We start from the raw sequence: 21,269 nt of genomic DNA, 5'->3' as shown, positions 1-21,269 counted from the left end.
TCTCTTCGTTGTGTATGTTGACATGACCCTTTTCACCCCGTCTTTCTGCCTTGGTATTTACATTAGGACTTGTGAATGAGACGCGGTTTATAGTTCTGGAGAGTTTTGTTAGCCAGTCACCAAATGTGATGAGATTAACATCGCGTAGAGATTCCATATGTGATGCCCATTGTAGTTTTATTGTGGGTGGGAGTTTCTCGACGAGGGCACGCAACACTGATGGGTTGTACAAATGATCGAACATGTCACAAGCTTCCATTGTTGAACATATGTTATCGACAGCTAAAGCAAATGGGATGATAGACTCCAGTTTATCAGCTCTTGGGGCTGGCTCATTCTGTACTGTTATTCTGCCCTAGCGAGGTTTCCGTCGGAACGGAAATTTTTGTATAACGCATACTTCGTCGGAGGTTCAAATTACATTCGAGGTATCCTTCATCGGAAAATAATACTAAACAATACAACGACGCATTGATTTGATGTGCGTCAGATTAAAGATTCTCATAGAGATCGACAAAATATCGAAAAGTCGATATCGTTTCCGATATTTGTATTTATGAAAACCAAAAGTACTTAAACTTATGATATCCTGTTATTGAGGGATACATTTCCTAGTATATGACATGGAAGTGTATCAATGTGCCGGAGAATTATACGTTGGAGCTAATTAAAAAAAAAAATTGCACCGGCATTTACATTTGAAAAAAATATCGAATCGGTAAATATCGATATACTTTTGAAATCGCCAACTCTATTTTAAATCAGAACAGATGTTTAATGTTGTCAAAAAGTGTAAACAAAATTTCATCTTATCAAACAAATACAAATATGGATAGTGTCGCTTTATTTTTGGAAGCTGAATCTAGGGAATTAAGGGCACAGAATCAGGAAAAAAGGAGGATATTAAGGAACAATAGTAAAATAAAAGATCTATCTAATGCAGCGTAAGTTGCGTTATCTAAGATCTAATTTCTTAAAAAATAACAATTTACTTACAGATTTAAAAAAAACTATCGCCTCAATAAGCCTGCATACGAGTATGTCTTTGAACAAATTAAAGATAAATTTAAAGATGATCATCGCTCTGATGCTGTGAATCCAGAACATAAGCTAGCAGCATGCTTAAGGTTCTTCGCTGAGGGAAACTACCAACATGGAGTAGGGAAAGATTTCCAATCTGCTATTGGCCAAACAACTTTTTCGAGTATCCTCAAGGAAACACTGGATATAATGGAACATACTTTATGCAAGAACTGGATATCGTTAAAGATGTCCGAAGAAGAAATCCAGCGGTCCAAAACGGATTTTTTTGAAAGGACAGGCTTCCCGGGAGTCATTGGCTGTGTGGATGGCACTCATGTTCAAATAGTTGCCCCCATAGAAAATAAGCATCTGTTTCTAAACCGCAAGGGACATTTCAGCCTCAACGTTATGATTGTAATAATCTCAAGCTAAAATAAAATTATAGGTACATACATACTCTTATTCATTTCTTTTGTTTGGTTTTAGATTTGCGACTTTAAAATGAAGATAAGAGCTGTAAATGCTAATTATCAAGGAGCCAATCACGACTCTCACGTCTGGGCTTTGAGTCCAGAACGTCGTTTTTTTGAACGAAGCTTCTTAAGTGGTACAAGAGGAAGTTGGTTGCTAGGTGCGTCAATTTATTTATAACAACCATATTGTTCAAATTTAAATTTCAATTTATTTAGGTGATTCGGGCTATGCATTAGAACCGTGGCTAATGACACCGTACCGAACCCCCAGAACACATAGCGTTGAAAGCTGCTTCAATAAATCTCATAAAAGTGCAAGAAATATAGTTGAACGAACTATAGGCTTATTAAAAAACAGGTTCCGGTGCTTATTAGGTGCTCGACAACTGCACTACCCCATTAAAAGCCGCACAAATTGTTAATGTGTGCTGCTGCTTACACAACATATGTCTGTACTTCGATAGTGATTACGGTAACATAGAAAATATGGATGGTATAGAAGCAGAAGGGGATCAGGAACCCGACCAAGGTCCACCAAGCTGCCTTCGCAACCAGGCAGCTGTAATTAGAAATGAAATTGCTACACTATTCTTTCAATAAATTTATTACAAACATAAAAAAAAAACAAAACTTAATAATTCATGTACATATAAACAAAATGACTATAGCCTCCTTGGCGTTTATAATTTTATGGATTGAGATCTGGATCTTAGTAAAGTTTTATGAAATGGAATCATTGCAACATGACATTAGTTCTTGAAATCTCAATTTCAAGAATTTTGGCCTTGATTTCAAGTTTTCTCATTGCAATTTTTCGCATCTCAGCGTTGTGAAATTGCATCTCTTTAAGCTTTTTATTTTCTATTTCACCCGTATATTCCACCGATCTATACACCCTTTTGAGATGTACTGCTGAGTCTTGCAAGGTTTTAGCTGTGTCCCGCAAGATATTTGTGGTGTCCTGCAATGCTTTTGTTGCGGCCTGAAGGGAAGTTTTCATATGGTCGTAATAAGACGACTGATTTTCGACCTGCTTCCTAAGAAGTTGAATAGACGACAGAGTCTTTTGTCGGCAGTTCGAGTTAGAGTTTCTATCACCTTCGATGTTCTCTGCATCTGCTGCAGTTGTGTTTGGTGATGATGGTTCACTGGCTGCTTGTTCATTATCATTACCTGTTCCAAACGATTTTGCACCAATGCCATTAACAGAATCGTTGGAATGTATCAAGGCTATGACAGCATCCTCCAATGGTGTGAACGATTTCTGTTTATGGGGACCACCACCTGTGCCCGTGATCTCCTTTTTATTTGCCGCCAACTTTTTTTTTTATGTACGTCTTATGGTCGCTCCAAACCTTTTAAAAAAACACAACGTACGTAAGTATGTGTATATAGTTTAATCATGCACACCGATCAAATCATGAACAAACCTTTTTCCAACCAGCTACATCTCGTTGACGTCCTTCCAGTTGGTTGAGTTTGTCAGCAACCTCTTCCCAAAATGCAGCAACATCTTCTGTGGACCTTTTCGTGTAATTTCTTGCTATATCGGGTTTTTCTTGCATTAAATTAACCAAATGCTCGATTTGTTTGGTTGTTGTTTTTTCGTTTCCTCGTGGCCTAAAAACAACAAATTCAAGCAATAATTACAAAATTATTTTGTTAAAATGTTTATTTTTTTTGAATTTCTTACATTTTGTTTATAATTTGAACAATTCGGAAAAAAATCCGCAAACAATTTCTGGCGGAGGATATCGGAAAAATAAATTTAAGAGCTGTCAAAATGTCACTCAAAAAAAGCACTGGATCGCACTGCAACGCACTTTAACGCAAAACGCCGGTCTGCGTTTCATCATGTCGGACAAATGTTCCGAACACCTGTCTGAAAGAATACCTCGAAGCAAAAATCCTACGATTCGTAGAAAATCGGAAAACTTTCCGCTCCGACGGATAACTCGCTAGGGCAGATTAATTAAAATATTTATATTCAATGTGCGTATTAAAAAAATAATGTTAATTGTTAAGAAAATGTAAAAGTTGAAGTTTGCGTAAAGAAATTGAGTCAATTCCGAAGTAATGGTGGTTTAGTTTGAAAATTAAAATTTGCTTCATCGCCATGATTCCATATTCATGTTCAATCATGTTCTTCTCTGTGTCCGTTATTTTGCTAATCCTAACGGTCGGCAGTAGCAGTGTGTGAAATTCTTGTTGTATCATGTTCGTATTCGCGTCGGTCGTCTAAAATAGAAAAGAATAAATGAATTAAAATATTTATATTCAATGTGCGGTTTAAAAAATTGAACGAAATGTTAAGTTCGTGTAAAAGTTTAGTTTTTCTTTGTTAAAAATCATTTGATTCCGTAAATATCCAAGTGTTTTCTGTTTTTGAAAAATGTGAATACAAAATGGCTGAAGTTAATTTGTAAAATTCATGATCTAACGTGTTCGCGTTTCTCTTAAATTTTGAAAAATATTAAAAAGTTTGTTTTCAGTGTGCGTTAAAAATCTTATAAAAGTGTAAAGTGTATGTTTAAGTGAAAAAGTTTAAAAATATGTTAATCCTAATTTTTTGTTTTCATTCATTATGTTGCTCGGTCGGTTTGTTTGTCGCAGTCGGATCGGTATAATTTTAATTGGCGGTTGAATTTGAAAAAAAAAAATATTTTAAATGCATATTTTTTCGATTTACTGTAGAAAAGTGTGAAAAAATAATCAATTTGTATCAAAGTTAATGTCTTAAGAAAATAGAAGAAGTCCTGAATAAGAAGTAATCTGTCGGAGAAGAGCATTTTTGGTGTATTCAAAAAGGTAAGTCCCTTTATTCCATTTTTTATTTATTTATTTTACTATACGTGAATGTACAAAACAATACTTTAAAGCTATTAGCACGAGGTTTTCTATAAGGTTTTACAAAAAGGGTGGGTAGATGTCGTTTAGCTCGTTAACACAACCATCACCAAAAATAGGCCTCGTCACTAAAGATTGTTTTTTTAGCTGGTTAACACAGCCATCACCTCGTCAATAAAGATTATTTTTCTGCACGGGTGTAGGCCCAATTCACTGTGTAAAATTCGTTAAGTTGAAGTCTGCGAAAGTCCAAGTTCTTGTGCACGGCGAGGAATAGACTGCCTCTGGTTCTACTGTATACTTTCACCAACCGCGGCGATGTTCTCGGCCGATCTTACGTTCTTTGAGCGTACAGGTGTACGTTAATCTTTATTGTTTTTCCATGTTTGAAGACAATATCTCTGATTTTGCCAATGTAGGCTGATGTTGACTTTTTCAATGGCCGCTAAAGTTGAAAGTGCATATCACTTTTTCTTGGATTTGCAGGACAATTGCGTGGCTTTTAAGACAGCTAAGGCTTCGCCTGGGAATACAGAGAAAAATGGCTGTAGCTTTTCTGAAGAAATTAGATTGTTGTTTGAGTCAACAATTGCGAAAGAGGTACCTTTCTCACATTTAGAACCATCGGTAGAGAGGATATTTCAGTTGTTAAAGATGAAAAGGTTTATAAATTCTGAGTGGAAGCTTTTTATATCGAGTGAGTGCAGTGTTGATGGATTTATTCGGGGAAAGTCAAGGAGGCTTACATTCTACATGTTTTTTTTTTTATTTTTGTTTCAATGCCGATTTGTTCGCAAACTTAAAGTTATGTAGAGGCCTAATGGTTTTTTTTTGTGCCTTTGAGCATTTTAAGATTTTCTTAGAGTCCAAAAGAATTGGAGAATCAATCGATTGAAGTATTTTTTCAAAAAGTATTGATGTAAGGACTTCTTTTCTTTCTACGATCGATGAAAAACCTCCCTCCCTAATATTGTGATGTGATATAATGATTGAACGGGTTGAATGTAAGATTTTGCATATTTGCTACGTGCTTTTGTAACGTTGATCAAAGAATTCGAATACGTCAAACTATTTTTTGATGGTTAATATCTTATGATGTTAAACCTGGTAGCAAAGTTCCTTAAGCTAAACTTACAATCAAATACCTTTCATATATAATTTTTTAACCAAAGGGACAAGGATATTATTTATGTTAATAACAGGTTAAGTGTTTGCTTTTGTTCGAAGAAATTTGAGCGCATCGCGAGTTTTTTCGTGCAAGGATTTCTTTAACGGAATTTTCTGTAGCAGAGTTTTGTTGAACCTTTGAAAGAATGTAAAGTTAGTGTACAGGGTGTGATCAATGTTCTTTGATTGGAAGGTTATTTCACTTATTTCATTGTAGGCTAAAATGAAAATAACAACAAATAGGGTCGATCCCTGAGGTATACCGTTATTCAGGTTTAATAAGTCTGAAAAGGTATTATTAACTATAACTCGTAAAATTACTATTCGTTAAGAAGGATTTTACAAACTTCAGTATCATTGGTCCAATTTTAAATTTGGTTAATTTGTTGAACACAACATGGATGCCTATATGGTCGAGACGTTTTCAAAACCAATGTCATACCAATTGTACAATACGGCCCTGTTTGAACGCGTTTTAATTTGGAGCAATATACATATTTTGCTTTATAGGGTTCGCCGAATAACCTCTTTTTTTTGAAAATGCTATACAAACATTGTTCCATTCCGGTTGAAACCAAATGCTGCCCATATCCTCTTGTTCAATGTTTGTGAAAAAAAAAATCGTTTAACAGGCCCGATAACGATAGCGATTGACTGTAAAAAAATGGCCCAATTATCCCTCTGGACAAAAATCCGCCCAAATAGTGACTCGTTTTACGTGTATCAGCTTTCCAATATATGCGTGGATGATGAGCTTCATCTGATAAGATGGTTTTTTGGCAAAATTGTCATCTTCCCAGGTTCAAGCGTATGTTTGTTCAGTGGAAGGATAAAACTATAATTATCTCCCAAATAGGACATGGGCTAAGTGCTATCATCCAAAAAACGTTAGATGGCGGACCCTATCTTAACCAAATTAGTCTTTTTGAAACTATTTTTTCTAACAATTTACTCATGCACTATAGAAGGGATATAGACAAGATTTTTTTTTTAAATTCAGGTGGAATTCTCTCCCATTCATTTTGGATACTTTCACAAAAGACGGTAAATTGCGAGGCTCATCCAAAGGTATCCTGTCATTTGAAATGGACCAAAGTTGCTCAATAGGGTTAAGGTCTGGGGATTGAGATGGCCGTTTTGAGCAAAAAAATCTTTTGCATTTATGGTTGTACACTTTGGGTGATTATCTTGTTAACCCTAGAAAGATAACCATATTTCATGGACCATAAGTGATACACATGATTTTTACGTCCATTCGAGATAACCTACATCTTTCTAGGGTTGAAAAGTATAATTTCCCAAAGACATTTTTGAAGCAGAAGAAGCTAGATTTTCTCTGACTATATTGACGTAACTAGAACCCGTCATTTTAGTGTCAATTCTAATAATACTTCCAACCCCACTAAAGGAAAAACATCCCCAGACCATACATATGTAAGTGACTCTATTCCATGTTTGAATGTGTTTTTTGAATGCACCTTTGGCTCAGTCTTTCCGAAGGTTTGCACCAAACTCGTTTTCTAACTTTTACATTTTTTAATTCAAATTTGGACTCATCGGACCAAATTACGTGCTCCCAAAAGGATTATGGCTTTGATAGAAACTTTCTTGCAAAAGCTAGGCTTTTTCTTCGCAAACAAGTTTCTTTATCAACTTTCATTCAGTCGCCTTTGAACAGTCCTTGGTGTAATGTATAACTCAAGGTCTTCTTTGATGCTTCTCTCCGAAGACAATGGTTTTTTTTCGAGCCTCAATTTTTATTCTGCAGTAATCAACAGCTGTAGTCTTCCTTTTCCTTCCACAAGAATTCTTAAAGCTGATGATAGCTCCTTTGGAATTTCAACCCATATTAACGATCGAAAACAATGCTTTACAAAATGTTTCTTATTTTTTTTTATTTAAAAAAAATTGCACTTAATTTTGTCGAGTGTCAACTTGATGTGCACCAATATTACCAATGTCGGTAAACAAAATAATAAACCTTTAACGGGTTTTTTAGTCAGAGAATAAAAAACTGGAAGTTTGTGACGTCATCAGCAGCAAGAAAGCCAAAAAATTCTCTTTGCTCTTAAGTTGCAGTACTATGAAATCAAATGAAGCACTTTTGGACTTTAATTTGTCTGACAGTTTATGTGGGTCTGCAACTATTAGTATCTATAGGGTTTTGTTTTTGTTTGTGGATGGAAATTAGGGTTGCAGCTTTCCATGATTGTGGAATAACACTGGAGTTTAGTTTACTATTATGCAGTTGAATTTCGTGATGTCTTACATCAGGTGGGACATTATGAATCATTAGGTAAAGGATTCTGTCAAACTCTAGAGTCTGACCTGATGCTGATAGCTTTTTAACTCAATGGTATTTATAAGGGATTCTATGGCCTTGGCAGATGGGCTAAAGTATTATTGAGAGTAGGTGTTGTTCATTGCTTGAAGTTTGGATTGACGGATTGAGGGGAAAAATTAGAGTTGCATGAATATGAGGCCCAACATTTGGCAAAAATATCTGAGATTTGAAACGAGTCTGTCAGAGTAACGAATGGGGACTTTATAACCTTGATGGTGTAAGGCGAATAGTTTGCCAGTGAGAGTCTTTTTTCTTGACAACATTTATTTTCAAAAACTGCCTTTAGCAGTTTTTTTCTAAAAAAAATGTATTTCTGCTTAAAAATGCCTTTAAAAGCCCAAATTTCTTAAATGGATATTTCGGTCATAAATACCAATATAATAAATCAAAAAATATACCGTTCAAAGTTTGTTTGAAGATTTCGAAAAAATATGCCTCAATCATTTTTTTAGCGACAAATGTCTTTTTACGATGGAAGAAAAGACAAACTTTTGTTAAGATTCAAAATCTAAAAATTATTCAAAGATGTCACTCTATAACCACAACATCACATCGAAAACTTCTTGAACCTTTTGTTTTTCCATATACAAAAACAAAAAAGAAATACCTACTCAAATCCCCATGATCTCAAAACTTCAACCTAAATACCATTATGCTTTTACTATAAACATAAACATTTTTGTGTTTTCGCATCAAAAATTGTAACATCTGGTTAAGGGTTCAAAAGGATAACCCGCCATCAAACAAACTGTTACTGTTACTGTTACTGCGCTGATGGATGCCATAAAAGAAAGCCCGCTCCGTTCAGCTCAACTCAAGCTTTAGTCCTTTTACATATTTGTTTTTTTTTTTGTTTTTGTTTCGGTCTTCTTTTATTTTTAGAATTTTAAATATAATTTCCATAAATATTGAAGAAGAGAAAAAAGCATCCATAAACAACATCCTCATCATGTTAACATTTTTTGACTGATCCGCTTTTTCCAAGAAAACACAAAAATCGCACAAAATAAAAATAAAAATAAAAACGGAAGAAAGCAAAATGTTCAAGACATCATCTCTTCTTGCCACAAATTTGAAAATAGTTGGTACGTAAATTATTATATGCTTGTCACCGAACCGAAGTATAAAGTCTTCCTTGTTCTGTAGGTATAGGTTAGGTTGTTGTTGTTCCTTACGCCATATATTAGCATAAGGTAATCCTAACAAATTATGGAAATGAGACTGTGGAGGATATGTCAAGAATTACGCCTATTTCATTCACAATTTAAGGTTTGCAATAAAATGACGATGAAAACATTTCCAGCAGAGGACACCCTTGTAGTCCTCCTCGTCCTATGAGTCCTTCCTTGATTTTATAGCAACATATAGCCAAGGCAAGAATCAAGAGAAACGCCCCTCTCTATACCCATCCTTGAGTTAACGTCCTTACGACCCCAATCTACGAGTACATGTTGTAATGTGAAATCCACACAAAGCGAATGCGACGACGACGACGACGACGCTGTCGTCCCTTTGAAGTTGGAAAAACTTTTCCCACACATAAATTGGCGCTCTTTTGTGTGCTGAAAGGCGCGCGGCACGGCGCATATTGCGGTGAAACATAATGTTAATGGATTTATTATCCTGTCCCTGACTGCCACTCCCGCTTTCAGCTCCCCATTCTTAACCTCAGTCCTATTGTCTGCTTCTACTTCCACCGCCGCCTCCACCGCCGACGCCGTAACTGCCGCCGACGACAGTGTAATTGTACGACACTGTTTTGTGTGTCGATAATCGCAGGAATGTAATGTGTTGCTGGTTCGTATGTTGTGAGGTTTGCACGATAGATGGAGTTTTATTTAACTGTATGTCGGTCGGAGAGGATAGTTAGGTCTGTAGGAGATCAACTTTTATATGCATGTGATACGAGGAAGTGTGGGCCTCCCTCCACTCCCCCCTCGTTGCCATTGCCACCACTTTAAATGAATGAAGGAATTCATCTGGAATGTGATGGGTTACAATAATAATTATTGTTGTGATTTTACTCCTCGCCCCTTCCCTCCACCTCTGTCTGTTGTCCTGATTTGTGCGCACGATTATTGCGGTATGCAACCAACCGACCGACCAGCGACCGAGTATCGTGTAGCTTCGATTGAAAGCAAAACCATTTTTCTCCTATAGCTTGTAATTTATGGTGTTATTTATTTTTATTTTTTGTGCCCGATTATCCTGGGCAGCAATAATGTGTGGAATTAGTGAAACTTAATTGAGAAAAATCGACTAGCGTTAATTACTGATTGTTAAATGTGGTTAAAAACAATGAGATGTTGTCACATCGACATCATTTTTTTTTGATATGATGGTTTTATTAGTGAGGACTTACTTTTGTGTGTCATTTTTTTGTCAAGTTTAAAGTGAGCAATTCTATAGTGTTACATGGTGCTTACCACAGAAGAATTTAACGGGAATAAAATACAAATCAGTTAATAAATCAGGATTAAAATATCAATTAAAGTAGAATCATTTGGACGTAAAAATAGGCAGAATTGTTTAAAAAATGTTAGGTTGTTCAAAAAAAACATGCATTTTTACAATTAAATATCAGTGTACAAATTTAAATTAATCTTCTTGAACAAACCTAACCTACATTACATTTACATTGGTCGACCATTTTGATAGCTTTGCTTTAGACTTGATGCCTCGTGTTATAAATACAGTGTTGGCCAAAACATTAGCAACTAAAAGAACCTCCATTTTGATGTCATTAAAAATGAATGACTTAAACAAATCATGTTAATTTTTTTTTAACAAAATTTAATACACTATGTATGTAGACCACAGCAGAGAACAAATAGTCCGTTAACTAGAAAATCCATATCTCATGTTAAAGGTGTTGGGAAATGGGTGCAGATGAATCTATTTAGAAGTTCTTATTAAGTTCACGGGCAAGTTAATCAGTGCTCTTAGCTAACTTTTGTAAAACGGCCGGATTTAAATACTCTAACGAAATAAAAGTAAAAATTATAAAAGAATATAAAAGTAGAGTGAGTCACATTCAAATATCGGAAAATATTCCATTTCAAAATCAGTGATTTGTCGATTAATACAATTTTGCAAATTTGCATGCCTGCAGTATGGCAGATCGGATAATTGGTGATTGCCTAAAACTTGGTTTAGATCAGCAAGTCAACTTTCTTGCCATGTGGAAGTTCGTGCTTTACCTCCTTGTGGTGGCCCATGGGCAATGGTTTGTGTATCCCTATATACATAAGTTAGCAAAAATTGAAAATTGCAAGGGTGAAGTCTCTTGATTCTTCAGGATTGGTTACGGAGATTAGCATTCTCCGTAATTGAACTACATACCACTACAGAAACCAAAATTACGCCTCGGATGATTAATGAAAACTCGTTGACGACTTTTGGCTATTGTACCCGGACAAAGATTGGTTTCTGGAATGTGAAGACGCTTCTGGACGCCGAAAGTGAAGGTCCGCAAAATGCTAGTGTTGGGTTACTCCTTACAAAAACGTCAATCAGGAGCCTTATTTCGTGAGATCCTTTTGGGGAAAGGCTTATAAAAGCTAGATTTCAGAGTAGAGTACGACCCGTCACCATTATACAGTGTTACGCACCGACGACGGATCTCGGATCTGATGAAGAGAAAGAATGCTTTTATAGTCAATTGGGATCCGCCTGCAACAACACTCCCCACAAAGATATTATTTTGGTTATGGGAGACCTCAATGCTTATAAGGTTGGCAATAACAACGACGGACTAAGGCATGTGATGGGTGTTAAAAGAGTTGGCAATTGCAATGATAATGGTGAGAGGGTCATTGACTTCTGCAACGCGAATAGCTTTGTGATTGGTGGCACTATGTTTAAACACAAACTTTGTCATAAATTTAGCTGGGTCTCGACAGACAGGTGAGCGTCTTCCAACCAAATTGACTATTTCGCTATTAGTCGACGATTTAAGAGCAGTCCCTTCTATGTACGAAACAGAAGAGGCGCCGATATGGGACTTGCCCGTGACCACCACTTAATGATAGCTACCCTTAGATTGCGTACAGCTACAGTTCGAAGATCCAATGGAATAAAAGGAGAACCCAAATTCAACATCGCCAGACTAAAGGAAACAGAACCATTAACAATTAAGAGGCCAACTGTCGCACGAACGGAGAACAATCAGCAGCACAGTACATGACAGAATAGTCGGTCGGAAAGAAGGAAGCAACAACACAACACCGGAAGCTTCCCGGATGATGAAGAAGGGAATTATCGCCAAACTCCCAAAAAAAGAAGATCTTACAAAGTGCGAAAACTGGAGAGGAATTTGCGTTCTACCTGCCGTTGCAAAATAGTAGCAAAATTCATACTGGAACGCATCAGAGAACACCTTGAGGCCACACTTCAAACAAGCAGGATTCCGCGCTGGATCCTCCTGTATCGATCATAACAATACCCTGCGGATCATCATTTGAACAGTGCGTTGAATATCAATCACCACTACAACTGCTGATCATCGACTTCGAGAAGGCCTTTGATATCGTTAACAGGGAATATATCTGGTTAGCTTTGCGGAGGAAAGGCAACCCAGAAAATCTAATTGCCATTATTAAAGCAACATATGATAGATCCAAGTGTCACGTTCTGTGCGGTGGTAGGTTGTCAGATGATCTTGAAATCCGAAGCGGAGTCAGACAGGGCTGTATTCTGTTGCCAATATTGTTTTTGTTGGTGATTAGCGATGTACTGCACTCAGCTCTATCAGGCAGCGCAGGGATCCAATGGACTTTGACATCCTATTTAAAGCACTTGGATTACGCTGACGATGTCTGCTTACTCTCTCATAGGATCATGGATCTCCATCAAATGACAACAAGTGTGGGGAGAGAAGCAGAAGTTGTGGGGCTGAAAATTAATTCCGACAAAACAAAAATGAGCAGCCTCGAAACCCGACCATCCTCTCAAATAAATATTTTCTCGCAACCGCTGGAAAAAGTGGAGGGCTTTCAATACCTAAGAAGTATCGTTTCCATCGAAGGCGGATCCGAAGAAGACGTCATCTGCCTTATGGGCAAAGCAAAAGCGGCGTTCAGTATGCTGTCGAAAATTTGGAGGAATAACTCTATCAGCTTAATGACAAAGTTACTACTGTTTCGCACAAATGTCGAATTTGTACTTCTTTATTGGTGCAGCAATTGGAAGGTTACTTCAACCATTACCTTCTTGAATAGATGTCTTCGTAACATCCTAAGGATTTTTTCGACAAACCTTTTAATAAATGAGGTCCTTCATAGAATGACAGGACAGGTGAGGAGCCTATAGAATCTATAATACGAAGACGTAAGTGACAATGGATTGGACTTACACTTTGAAAAGGTAACGACTGCATTGAAGGCAAAGCAATGCTGTGGAATTTGCTCACACAAGAAGGAAGAAGAGCTGGACGACCGAGAAGCACATGTCACAGGATAGTGGAGGCGGAATCAGCGTCACTAGGCAAGAGTTGGAGGGAACTGAAACACATCTCCGGAAACCGTACAAAATAGTGCGTAGGCGAAATATAGACCCTATGCCCCTAAAGAGGTTCCCAACGGACTTAACAGGTCTGAGGACCTAAGTTAATCCAAAAAGTCATTCCCATCGAGGTAGTAGACCAAGAAAAACAACAAAACGAGAGGATTCTGCAAAATAAAAATCAATTAAAAAAGATCCTTGTATATCATCGAGAGAAATACGAACCCACCTTGACCTGAACGTAAGCGCGACTACAATTCCGAGATGAGCTGTTGATAGTGGACTTAAATCTTTCAAAGCTGAAAAAAGCCTTTTGTTTCAACCAAAAACAAGCTCGCTACATTAAAATTTGATAATGAACGTACTCTTTTTGGACGAGTCCAAATTCAATATCTATGGTTCCGATCGTGATTGTGATCCCTTCGTGTTCGCAGACCAGCTAAAGAGGCACTAAATCCACGTAACACGGAACAGAGAGGAGGTAACGTAATGGTGTGGGTATGTTTTTTCAGGACATGGACCGATTCATCAAATAGATAGTTCAATGGATCGTTTTTAGTGTGCCGGTACATTTTGCAAAATATAATGCTGCTACATACTGAGGATCAGTTGCCTCTGAAAAGGATTTTTCAGCAGAACAGCAGAACAACAACAAGCAAAGCACACGTCCAATACGGTTAAGTCATGGGTTCGACAAAAGCAAATTGATGTGCTACAATTACAATGCCCAACAACGTCCAGAGATCTCAACCCCATAGAAAATCTGTGGAAAATTGTAGATCGATGAATTGTAAGGATTAATTGCAAAAATCAAAAAAATCTGTTTGATGCAGGCAGTTAAACTTGCTTTTGTTTTGGCCAACACTGTATATACTTTCCAAAAACAAAATTTAAAAAAATCTTATGGTTAATAGTTTCGTTCGTGAAATCGAGATCATTTTGAAATTTTTAAACACTTCATTTTTGTTTGGATTGTTATAGAACCCAAGACTTTTAGAAAATAAAACACTCATCTATAGCTTTTGTTAATAAAAATTAAAAAAAAGTAAAGTACAAAAGTCTGCACGAGCTAACTTCGCTGAAGATAGTACATTAGGTCTTATACCTATAAAAATCTTTCCGTTTTTATTTATTTTTCTAAGTTGGTACCTTAGTTTTTCACAACGGCAGCCATCACCTAGACTTAACTTCCATGCTCAAAACCTTAAATACCTTACGTAACGAAACAGACAAGGCGAACTAGGTCATAATTACAGTGTCTGCAAGACAGTATCAGAAAGCAGTGGCCCATCAAATGGTCAGTCCTAGATGTACTTGTATACAAACTGACTTTATACCCAGGGTCTGCTTAAAGTATTCAACAAAATTGGGCCTGTTATCCCCTCAACTATAAACCGTACAATATCAATAAGCATATAACTTTATATAGAGTATATGGTTAAAAATGGCTACATCTACCCATTTAACATAAAATGACAAATTTCTCTTAACCTACATTGGCCTTAAAGTAGATTCTTTTCATAGAACATAGAACTTTAAATTTTTCATTTAAAAAAAAATAAAAAGAAACTTTGCTTATAATTACTGCTCCCTACTTACACTGATTACAGGATAAGAAATCGCATAGAAATTCTTTTCTACCTTAATCTCCATTCGATGGGCCTCTCTCCTCAATCAGATGAAATCACTATCTCATTTCTCAACTCCTTAAAAGCCTTTAATTAAAACGACTGTCCTCTTTAATAAAAACAAAGCTTGACAACTTGTCCAAGCGTAATTTTAAAAGCAAAACTAAATAAGCAACAAGAACAATCAACAGCAAAACAAAACAGAGATACAAAAAAATAAAAAAAAAAAGAAAAAGAGTTAAATAAGGACAAGGACACTATATAGACAGATATAAATAATAACAACTCTACTTCACATAGCTAAGTTCTGTTTCAATAGCACCAGAGTCCATCTCCATCATCGTCATCGTCATTTTCATTATCATCATCATCGGCTTCATCTGCAGTGATTGTGAAGCTAGAGCACTCTGAAGGCTCCATTAACGCAAAATTAAAATATTTACTTGTTTTCTATCACGATACCATTCCACAACCAAACGCTGGACGCCCGCCACGCCGGCCGCCGCAAGGAAGAGACGAAAGGCGATAGCAAATCTTTCTCTCTTTCTCTTCAACATAATTTACATTAATTTTTTATTTCATCCTAAAGGCATCCTTAACCATAGCCTTATACCATCATAGACATCATCCCTTCATTTTTTTTTGATAGAAGGAAGTTGATTTAACGAGGAAGCTGAACTTAGATTTATATCGTGTTTTTCACTCACCACCGCGCGCCATATAGATGCCAACTGTGAGCTATTAAATTCAAAAATTTCCACCTCGATTTCCTAGGATAATAGTTTCAGATATCCTCTCTCCACCAAAAACTACGCTTAACCAGCACTTGGCTGACACAGCCGCCTACCACCACACCGCTGCTGCGGAGCCGCCACGGAGTTGAGCGCCGACACCACGCGATCTCCTGCCGCTGTTACCACCACCAAAGCCGCCGCCGCTCCGCTGCGCTGAATCAGCTGAAAACCTATTTAAAACCGCCTTCAATCCTACCACAACCATGGCCATAATTTAATAAGTTCCAAAGTTTAAGTGGAAGATAATGCAAACTGACAAAATTATGATGATGTTATTTACAACAAGTAGGCGGCATCAGAGACTTTTGGATGGCTATGGTACGGCGGAAAAAAATTATGGAACGGGCATAAGAGCGTAAAAAGTCCTCAAGTGGGTTTTTATGCTCGCTTAATGCTCTTTTGACTGCTGCCACGAATGCCACCACCAACTTTAATATTAGTGTGACCAGTTTATATCAAATTTTAATCTTCCTACAATTTAAAAGGGTTGCTATACTTTTTCATTCTGATGGTTCTTAAAATATGTTTTTGAGCAACTATCAGAGGTTGTGAATTGTTTTTAAATGTACCACCCCAACAAATTATATCGTATTGTATTTTGGATTGAACCAGTCCATAATAGATTGTTTTAATAAGTTTTCTTTAACAAAGTTTCCTCAAGTGAAACATAATATAAGTAGTTGAAAACAAATATTTTTTTAATGCAGAAGTGTGAATTTTCCAGTTGATAGTTAGACCAAGATATTTGTATTCGAAAACTTGCTCGATACTAAAACACTTAGAAGAACAGTGATTATTTCAAACATTAGCTGGTGACAAAGCATTAGATGAATAACAAGATACACTACTTAGAGGAATATTTTTGCAGTCAAAACAAAAAATAGTGGATTAGTAAAGGAATCAAATGGTTTAAAAAACATAACTCTTGTTTTTTTCATTAATGACAAACTTATGAATGCCGAACCAATGTCTTAATAATTCTAAGTCATGGTTTATATCTGAAATCATATCTAGAACAGTGGTACTAGAATACACACAAGCTATGCCATCAGCAAAACCATAGACTTTGCCCTTAAAGTTAAGATTAAAAATACTATTAATATAAATAAGGAGCAAGGTTGGACCTAAGACTGATCCTTGTAGGACACCTATATTAATATTTTTGACATCACTGAAATTATTGACTATTTGACCATTTGCTTTCTGTTTTTTAGATTAGAAAAAAAACCAATCCAGCATAAAACCCCTGAAACCAGCTTTCTCTAATTTTCTTAATAATATCTCATGGTCAACAGTATCGAAGGATTTCTTGATGTCAATATATAGAGCAGCAGTATACTTTTTTAAAACTACAGTGAGCTAATAGTGCATTTTCTCTAGATTTTCAAGCTCTAAAACCAAACTGTTTAGAGTTAAAAAAAGAGATGCCATCCAGATAATTAATAACCCTACTTTTATCAACTTTCTCGAAAATTTTTGAAAAAACTGGTAATAGAGAAACAGGTCTAAAGTTGTTGATACATTTTTTATCCCCTTTTTTATGAATAAGTATAACTTCAGCTATTTTTAAACTTGACGTGAAATTACCGTGAAAAATACTCTTGTTAAATAAAACAGTTAATATATCCACTATATTAAAACTAATCTTTTTAATAAAAAAATTTGAAAAACTATTAGATGTAGAGGAATGAGAACTATCTAAACCTTGAATTACTCTTATGATTTCGAAGGAAGTTATCGGCTGAAAAAGGAAACTATGAGATTAAAAACTTTCTTCGAAACAAATTTCAGAACACATTTCAGTACAGTTGTTAATACCAGAATTTTCGATTGTTTCTACAGCTATTTTTATAAAATAATCATTGAAAATTTTAGCCATTTCTGAATGATCAACAATGGTCTGGGAATTGAAAGAAAGATAAGAAGGTAATAATTCGTTGACTATACCCCATTCTTTTCTTAAATCACCTTTTGCTTTATGGAACTTATCAATATAAAAATTTTCTTTACATATTGGAATTTCTAGTCTGATTTCTTTACATAAATTATTATAGTTTTCACGGTATAAAACGTTATTAGCGTGTTTCTTACACTTAATCCTCAATTTATTTTTAAAATCAATTTTTTCTAATAAATAATTAGACATCCAGGGCTTGAGTTTTTTTAATTTACTTTTTTTACATAAAATAACTTCAGAGCTTTGTTCAACAAAACGTTTCAAAAAGATACAAAAATTGTCAAAAGCAATGGAAGGTCAGGATCGCTTGGAATTCTTGACCAGTTTTCAAATTATAAAATAGAATTCAAAATTTCAAAATTTGTTATGATAGCTTGCCTATTGAGGAACTGTCCCATTAAACCGACTTCGCACTTTTCTTTAAAATTGAAAAATAGACAAGTCACGTGATGATCTGAGGTCTTAAGATTAGATTTTCTGTTTCTGTTCCTGTTTCTCTATTCTAATTAATCTTTTCTCTTTTCTGTTTCTGATTCTGATTCTTATTCTGATTCTGTTTCTGCTCCTGTTTCAGTTTCTAATTCTGATTCTGATTCTTTTTCTTCTGCTTCTGCTTCCAATTTTGATTCTGGTGTAGATTCTGATTCTGCTTCTGATGTCGCTTCTTTTTCTTCATTTTATTTTTTTGTCTTGTCAGACTTGTCTTTAAAGATTTTTTTAACCAAAAAACATGAAAAGCCTGCAATTGACTTAATATTTTTTATCATTTCTGCAGAATCGTAAAATGACCACAATGTTTTTGGCACCAATATTTTTAAATAAAAAAAAAGCGTAGAAGAAAAAGTCGATTTGGTATGGTCACCCCACAATAACCACCCTCGTCCACAACTAAAGTCACAAGGAGCATCAGCAGCAGGCTGTATTTGAGCTGGAGAAGTGCCAAAAACTTTTTCCTTAGGCTCTTCCAGGAGTGACTTTGTGCTTCAATGCCCAAACCCTTAGTTATAGTGAATTTGAGTTAAAGAAACGATGTGCGGGACAGCACGGGACGGGGGATAATTCCGAGGTAGTATGAACTGTGGCCAAATCAGGAACATTAGGTATGCTGCACGGCCTCGCCCGGCACTCGATGTCCTCATATTGAATGTATATTTTGTAGATGCTCTTAAGGGAATGAATATTTTCGGATGCGGTGTGTTTCCTTCAAAATAGTGTGGAGTCGAGGAGTGTTATTTTTTTTTTCATTTCTTCTAAAATTTAAATATCCTTGTTTTTGGCTCTTGCACCGATAGCGAGACTCATATAACAGAACGGCCGGCAGAGTGTGGTACAAAGGACGTACGAGGAGCGACGTGGCTGCTATGTGGTGCTGGAAGCTTGAATTGTGGAAAATTGTTTTGAAATCACCGTATTTACATTTATTGAGCTGGTAGGCTTTCACATTTAGTTCCTGGCCCGATTACTGATAGGTAGGTTAGGTATATGTATGTTTGCTGGTACATTATAGTATAAGGAAGAAAAGAAACCTGATGTATTTTGTTGGCAGTGGATGTAGAGCTATTATTGGTCTGCTTTATGCTTTTGCATTTTTTGTTGTTTGTTTCTTTTCTTAATATTTATTCCAAGGAAGGAAGCTATTAAAAAGAGATTTTTGTTCACTCCTAGAGTCCTTAGTAAGTGTTTCTGTTTGGTTGCCAACAAAATACTTCTTCCTCTTGCTAAAGGTTTTTTAAGAAAGAAGAAAAAAAGTATCTAAGTAGGTACGAGTATACGAAGGAGAAAAATTGTTACTTTTGATTTAGGAAAATGGGTATTGGTAGTTGGTTGTTGTATGATGTTTTCTTGGAAATGAATATTATAAGAAAGTTTTTCAATTTATGATTTTGTTGACGGTGTGGCGCGGCGGCAGCAACGATTGTGAGGGTGTTTATATTTTTTGTATATTAATGATTCGGGAAAGAATATTGAATTTCAATAAAATGAGCTTTGGCAATGAATCGCAGTTCATGCAACTGACAGAAATTCTATGAAAGTTATTTAAGTTTTTTTTGTTAAAAGAATCATTCAAATAAATATTAATTTGGATTTGAAGCGAATTGTGTATTTGAATCCAAAAAAAGTTTACATTTCTATTCAAGAAAATCGTGATTCTTTTCTTTTGAGAGTGAAGACAGAAATTATTGACCTGGGAATGAGTTGAAGGGAATCAAAGATCCTTTTTTTTCTTTAATTTAAATAACTCATTTTAATTAAAAAATATTTGTTGGATTTATATACATTTAAGAAATATCAAAGCAATTTTAATGATATTTTATTAAATATTCAATATTTTATTTACATTTCAATGAATGCATAAGCTTCTTAGTTTAACCGACTAAAAGAAGAAGTATTGAGTTACTATCTCCTTTGAGAAAGAGTCAAATACAAAATGAAAAAAATGTTTAAACTCTCCACTTTAAGAAAAATTCTTGTCACAAGATTTACAATAATTTACATTATAATTCAAAGCTAAAGCGAAATACGGGTGGATTGAAAAGTTTCCGGCCTGGCCAAGAAAAACAACGTTTTTTAAGATTTTTTTTTTTATTTCTTAACATAATCCCCTCCAAGGCTGATACATTTCTCATAGCGGTGTTCTAGTCTAGTAATGCCATCTCTATAGACTGATTCATCAAGCTCCTCAAAATACCCATTTACAGCTTCGATTACTTCTTCATTGTCCGCAAATCTCTTACCACCAAGCCATTTTTTGAGGTTAGGAAACAGATAATAGTCACTCGGGGCTAGGTCTGGAGAGTAGGGAGGATGCGGCATCAATTCAAACTTTAGATCGTTGATTTTAGCCATTGCAACGATTGACTTGTTTTGATTGGCTCTTAGCAAACGCGGCACCCATCTTCCGCAGAGCTTTTGCATATGCAAATGTTGGTGCAAAATACACATGTTTATTTGACATCTTACAGGTCTTAGCTATCTCATGCACTTTTAATCTGCGGTCTTCCAGCACTATTTGATGGATTTTTTCGATCATATCTGGAGTTGTGACCTCAACAGGGCATCCTGAGCGAGGCTCATCAGAGGTGCTCACACGACCCTTTTTAAACTCGGAAACCCACTGCTTAATGGTTGAATATGATGGGCAGGATGTCCCCAGTGTTGAGTCCATCTCTTCTTTGATTTCCTTCGGCTTTAACCCCATCAAATAGAAGTATTTAATGACAGCACGATTTTCCAGCTTTTCCATTTTTAAGAAAAACACAGAGGCGCCTTGTTCAGTGTGCTCTCAAAACTAAACTAACATGGCGATCGGGCGGAAACTATAGCTACAAGCTATCTAAAGATGGTACTATAGAACGCCCTCTCAATTGGTAGGCATAGTGGCGCCATCTCTTGGTCAGGCCGGAAACTTTTCAATCCACCCTACGTATTGTAAAATATATGTATTTATCTGAATCGCTTATTATCCTTCAGATTTTGAGTACAAATTGTATCTAAGAACGTTAGAATAGAATTTAAATCAATAAGAATGATAAA

The 21,269-nt window shown here is 35.9% G+C and overlaps 1 long non-coding RNA gene and 1 pseudogene across 1 annotated transcript; one reads left to right on the top strand and one right to left on the bottom strand.

Annotated features, from left to right (window-relative positions):
• The first annotated feature begins 364 nt into the window (after nucleotides 1-364).
• LOC129946341 (putative nuclease HARBI1) lies at nucleotides 365-2,103 on the top strand (annotated as a pseudogene).
• A 5-nt stretch (nucleotides 2,104-2,108) lies between these two features.
• On the bottom strand, nucleotides 2,109-3,318 carry LOC129946342 (uncharacterized). The gene is made up of 3 exons (XR_008781565.1): nucleotides 3,190-3,318; nucleotides 2,927-3,116; nucleotides 2,109-2,851 (listed from the first exon to the last, which is right to left on the bottom strand). It is a non-coding gene; the product is annotated as an uncharacterized LOC129946342 (long non-coding RNA).
• Between the last annotated feature and the right edge of the window lie 17,951 nt (nucleotides 3,319-21,269).

The sequence above is a fragment of the Eupeodes corollae genome, chromosome 2 (genome assembly GCF_945859685.1).
Source record: "Eupeodes corollae chromosome 2, idEupCoro1.1, whole genome shotgun sequence".
Taxonomy (NCBI): Eukaryota; Metazoa; Arthropoda; class Insecta; order Diptera; family Syrphidae; genus Eupeodes; species Eupeodes corollae.
This window is presented reverse-complemented; position numbering and strand designations above follow the sequence as displayed.